Raw genomic sequence first — 6,000 nt, 5'->3', positions numbered from 1 at the left:
TGTTTCTTGACTTTAGCAAAGCTTTTGACACGGTCTCCCACAGTATTCTTGTCAGCAAGTTAAAGAAGTATGGGCTGGATGAATGCACTATAAGGTGGGTAGAAAGCTGGCTAGATTGTCGGGCTCAACGGGTAGTGATCAATGGCTCCATGTCTAGTTGGCAGCCGGTGTCAAGTGGAGTGCCCCAGGGGTCGGTCCTGGGGCCGGTTTTGTTCAATATCTTCATAAATGATCTGGAGGATGGTGTGGATTGCACTCTCAGCAAATTTGCAGATGATACTAAACTGGGAGGAGTGGTAGATACGCTGGAGGGGAGGGATAGGATACAGAAGGACCTAGACAAATTGGAGGATTGGGCCAAAAGAAATCTGATGAGGTTCAATAAGGATAAGTGCAGGGTCCTGCACTTAGGATGGAAGAATCCAATGCACCGCTACAGACTAGGGACCGAATGGCTAGGCAGCAGTTCTGCGGAAAAGGACCTAGGGGTGACAGTGGACGAGAAGCTGGATATGAGTCAACAGTGTGCCCTTGTTGCCAAGAAGGCCAATGGCATTTTGGGATGTATAAGTAGGGGCATAGCCAGCAGATCGAGGGATGTGATCGTTCCCCTCTATTCGACACTGGTGAGGCCTCATCTGGAGTACTGTGTCCAGTTTTGGGCCCCACACTACAAGAAGGATGTGGATAAATTGGAGAGAGTCCAGCGAAGGGCAACAAAAATGATTAGGGGTCTAGAGCACATGACTTATGAGGAGAGGCTGAGGGAGCTGGGATTGTTTAGTCTGCAGAAGAGAAGAATGAGGGGGGATTTGATAGCTGCTTTCAACTACCTGAAAGGGGGTTCCAAAGAGGATGGCTCTAGACTGTTCTCAATGGTAGCAGATGACAGAACGAGGAGTAATGGTCTCAAGTTGCAATGGGGGAGGTTTAGATTGGATATTAGGAAAAACTTTTTCACTAAGAGGGTGGTGAAACACTGGAATGCGTTACCTAGGGAGGTGGTAGAATCTCCTTCCTTAGAGGTTTTTAAGGTCAGGCTTGACAAAGCCCTGGCTGGGATGATTTAACTGGGAATTGGTCCTGCTTCGAGCAGGGGGTTGGACTAGATGACCTTCTGGGGTCCCTTCCAACCCTGATATTCTATGATTCTATGATTCTATGTCACAGAATATTCCTGGGCCTGTAATGTGATGCCATAGATCCAGATTATTTTCTACATGTTGCTATAGGAAAACACAGCTTTGTCCATTAGGTGAGGCGTGCCAAACAATAGGTTCCCCATCCAAAGGGATAATAGGGTGTGGGTACAGACTGGGACAGAATGGGATGAAACAATACATCGACAGAGAGAGGGGCAGGTGGACATTTTAATTAGATTGCATCATGGAAGAGCAGGGTTGTGAGAATATTTTTAAAGGAGAAGAGGGAGGGGATTTAGTGTATGTTAGTTCAGTAGCTATTCAGTGTAGAAGAGGTGGCATGGAAGAAGGTTTGTAGTTGGCAGTGGGAGAATGGGGGAAAAGGCAGGAAAGAAGCAAAGTGAAGGGGGCATTACTACTGGAAATACGGCAAGCGACCTGAAAAGCAGTCCTGAGAAGTGAATGGTCACATATCAGCTGGTGAACTCCACAGGCTCTTCCATCACAGTGTGTCTCTGCTTCTGAGAGGCAGAAGCTGCTTATCTGAAGTGCTACTGTGTTCTTGTTTGACCAGTAGGAAGAATAGCACTGAGCACAGCAGGACTCAGGGAAGGGTGATCTGATGTGACAGCTGGCATTCAGAGAGGAACAACCACTCCCAAGCAGCTGGTGTGTACTTCTGCAATAGCTTTTTTGGCTAACAAATAAAAGGACGTTCTTCTTCACTCAGCACACAGTCAACCGGTGGAACTCCTTGCCTGAGGAGGTTGTGAAGGCTAGGACTATAACAGGGTTTAAAAGAGAACTGGATAAATTCATGGAGGTTAAGTCCATTAATGGTTATTAGCCAGGATGGGTAAGGAACGGTGTCCCTAGCCTCTGTTTGTCAGAGGGTGGAGCTAGATAGCAGGAGAGAGAGCACTAGATCATTACCTGTTAAGTTCACTCCCTCTGGGGCACCTGGCATTGGCCACTGTCGGTACACAGGATACAGGGCTGGATGGACCTTTGGTCTGACCCAGTATGGCCATTCTTATGTTCTTAACAGTTGGGTGAAAGTTTGGGAAAACAGCTGAAATTCCCATTTGCTCATTTGACTCACAAAAAAGAACATTTAGAGTCAAATAGACTTGTACAGTTCACCTCCTTATACAGATAGCCCAGGGCATACATGGGAGTCAGCATTTTCTAGTGTTCAGAGTATGGGATTGGCAATCAGATCACTTGGGTTCTAGTTTTGATTCTGCCCTGATTCCTGGCTATATGCCCTGAGTGATACCTGTGTAGTCCCATTGCCTTCAACGGGGTTTGCATAGGTCTAACTGATTGGAACTTAGTAAACAATTCAGTAGATGTTTTGGAAGGAATAGCCTCCAGCCCACTCTCTTTTAGCTGTATTGCCTTTGCAGAACTAATGGAGTAACTTATGATCACTAATGCAAGATCTGACTCTGGATACACCCAGCAGCTGCTGGTCTCTAAAAAGGTGTAATTTAGTCAAAGTAGAACTGCACTCTACACACAGTTGTCTCCAGCCTGGAAAGCTTACCAGAGAAGGTTAGCAAGGGATTGTGTGCATGCGTGTACATGCATGCAATCTCAAAGAGTTGTAATCCCTCAGGGTCTGTGAATATTTGCGCTAAGAAATCTTTGTAAGATAAATAAACAAAGCTGCTCCTTAGCAGACCGGTGTCACCTACTTACCATTTGACCCTGGCTTCTAGGGTTCTGAGTTAAGGCTGATTAAGACTGACAAACCCTGGTTATGTAACACTTCATAGGCATGTGCCATCCATCTGGATAAGAAAGAAAACATTCCCACAGGTTTTTGCCCTACAGTTTTGTGCATCTCTAGAGATGTAGATGAAAAAGATTTGTGCACTGCTCCTTATTTAGAAATCATCTCTTTCTTCTTCCTTTTTTTTTTTTTTTTTGCGCGTGTGTGGACTATATAAAGCATTAAAGAAAGTCTGTGTGCTCAGACAGCCTTTGTAGATTTGCTCTATAACTAGAACCAGAAACTGGATTATTACAATCTCAGGGTTTATTAGCCTTAGATACCGTGCATTCACTTCTGAGCAAGTCCTTCAGCTGCAAGTGATAGCTTAGAAGAAGCTGACAGGCTTTTAGATGTTGGAAAGTCAGGCAGATGAAGTTTATGGATACGTTTTCCTAGATCCCATCTGTCAAGGCTCATTTCGGAATGAATGTTGTCATTCAGATACTTAAGGTCTTACTGCTGATGTGAAAACAGAGTGGGCATTCATTCTGGTGAGTGATCATAGGGAAAGATGGCTTGGTTCCAAACCCAGGTTAAACAGGGATAAAGTGAGGTCCACACAGAGTTGAAAACTCTTTTGTTGAAGAGATTGTGTGGAGGCCCAGAGGTAGGTGATAGAGATTTCACCAAATCAGCCTATGAACAGAGGTGGGATTTTTATGGAAGCCATTTTGCACAGTGTAAACATTCCCCTGCAGTGAATGACATTCACAACACAAAAAGAAAAGGAGTACTTGTGGCACCTTAGAGACTAACCAATTTATTTGAGCACAAGCTTTCATGAGCTACAGCTCACTTCATCGGATGCATACTGTGGAAAGTGTAGAAGATCTTATTATATACACACAAAGCATGAAAAAATACCTCCTCCCACCCCACTGAAACCATTCACAACACAGACACTCCCTTCTACCCCTAAACCCCTAGCATGGGAAAGGTAAAAGAAAAAAAATAATAAAAACCCTCCGGTCATCGGGCACAAAGTCTGATTTAAGTGATAGGTTATATACCACAGTTAATAGTTCTGCAATTTCATATTTTAGATACTTCAGAACTCTTGGGTGAATACCATCTGGTCCTGGTGATTTATTACTGTTTAATTTATCAGTTTGTTCTAAAACCTCCTCGATCAACACCTCAATCTGGGACAGTTCCTTAGATCTGTCACCTAAAAAGAATGGCTCAGGTGTGGGAATCTCCCTCTGGAGTGAAGACCAATGCAAACAATTCATTTAGCTTCTCCTAATGGCCTTGACTTCCTTGAGTGCTCCTTAGTGCCTCAATCCTCCAGAGGCCCCATTATTGTTGAGTTTTCTGGTTTTGTAGTCTCTCCAATCTCCCTGAGCATTTCACAACCACTGTCACTATTTTAGTCTGATAATATATTACTACGGCTATACTCTTATTATTCAAGCATGGAATTTCTATCCCTAGAGTTTCTATGGTACAGGTCGCCCTGCCCACTGTTTTGGGTGGAGTTAGGCAGCCTCTGATCAGACTGTGCAAGTGACACAGGGCTGGTCTACATTAGAAAATTAGGTCAACCCAGCTACATTGCTGAGGGGTGTAAAAAATCCAACACCCTGAGCGACATAGTAAAGATGACCTAACCCCATGTAGACAGCGCTAAGAATTCTTCTGTCAAGTTAACTACTGTCTCTTGGAGAGGTAGATTACCCATTCCAGTGGAAGAACCTCTCCCATTGGCATAGGTAATGTCTACACCAAAGCTCTACTGTGGCGCAGTATGCCGAATGCCTGTCTCCCTTTGGTTCATGAATCACAAGCAGAGACAGGCATCTCCCTGCAGCCTGGCCAGTGGTGCCAAACTCAGAGTGGGGCGGGAAACACCCCTCTTGTTGACATCTCCACTGGCTAGCTTAGGTGGCTCCTCCCCTAGCATGATGGCTTTGTGAATCTCATCCTCGGGTGCCACAGGGACATTAAGTATCAGGGTGTAGCCGTGTTAGCCTGTATCCACAAAAACAAAGAGAAGTCCAGTGGCACCTTAAAGACTAAGGGATTTATTTGGGCATAAGCTTTTGTGGGTAAAAAACTCTGAAGAAGTGGGGTTTTTTACCCACAAAAGCTTATGCCCAAATAAATCTGTTAGTCCTTAAGATGGCACTGGACTCCTCGTTGTTTTTACAGGGACATTGGCCGCCTCACATAGGCTTTGTGGTTTTGTACTGAGTTCCTAGGATTTTTCTAGGCACCTAAAAGTTCAGTGTTATGATGCTCAAGTGTCACAACGCCTTAGACTGTTTTGTGGATCTGGGCCTCAGATCTTAAGATGATGGGTGGCAGTATAAACCCTTAGCTAGCTAGCTCAGGGGTGGGCAAACTTTTTGGCCTGAGGGCCACATCGGGGTTGCGAAACTGTATGGACGGAAGGCTGTGCCACCCCAAACAGCCTGGCCCCCGCCCCCTCCCACTTCCCACCCCCCTCAGAACTCCCAACCCATCCACCCCCCCTGCTCCTTGTCCCCTGACTGCTCCTTCCTGGGACCCCCCCATCCCTATCCAACCCCCCCATGCTCCCTGTCCCCTGACTGCCCCAACGCCTATCCACTCCCCTGCCCCCTGACAGGCCCCCCAGGACTCCCACCCCCTATCCAACTCTTCCTGCTCTGACTGCCCCCTGGAAAATCCTGCCCCTTATCCAGCCCCCCCACTCCCCGCCCCCTTACCATGCTGCTCAGAGCAGCAGGACTGGCAGCCATGACACCGTGCTGCCCAGCAGGAGCAGCGAGCCAGAGCGCTGGTGGCACAGAGAGCTGAGGGGGAGGGGGAAAGGGGCTGGGGGCTAGGATGGTCCCACAGGCCGGATGTGGCCCACTGGCCATAGTTTGCCCACCTCTGAGCTAGCTAGTATTGGCAATCCCAACACATCAGCATGGCACTGATTAGATCTTAGTGCTCAGACCCCGCAATTCATGAGCAGACATTTCTCAAGAGGAAGAGAGGTGACCAATCTCCCCTTGAGGGCTCTCCCTGGCCCAATGAATGAGAGCAGGAGGGAAACAGGGGCAGTTGAGGGTGTCAGGAGAGTCAGTGTGGTACAGAGTGTAGGAGAGA

The sequence above is a fragment of the Natator depressus genome, chromosome 1 (assembly GCF_965152275.1).
Source record: "Natator depressus isolate rNatDep1 chromosome 1, rNatDep2.hap1, whole genome shotgun sequence".
NCBI lineage: Eukaryota > Metazoa > Chordata > Testudines > Cheloniidae > Natator > Natator depressus.
Note: the sequence above shows the minus strand (reverse complement) of the source record.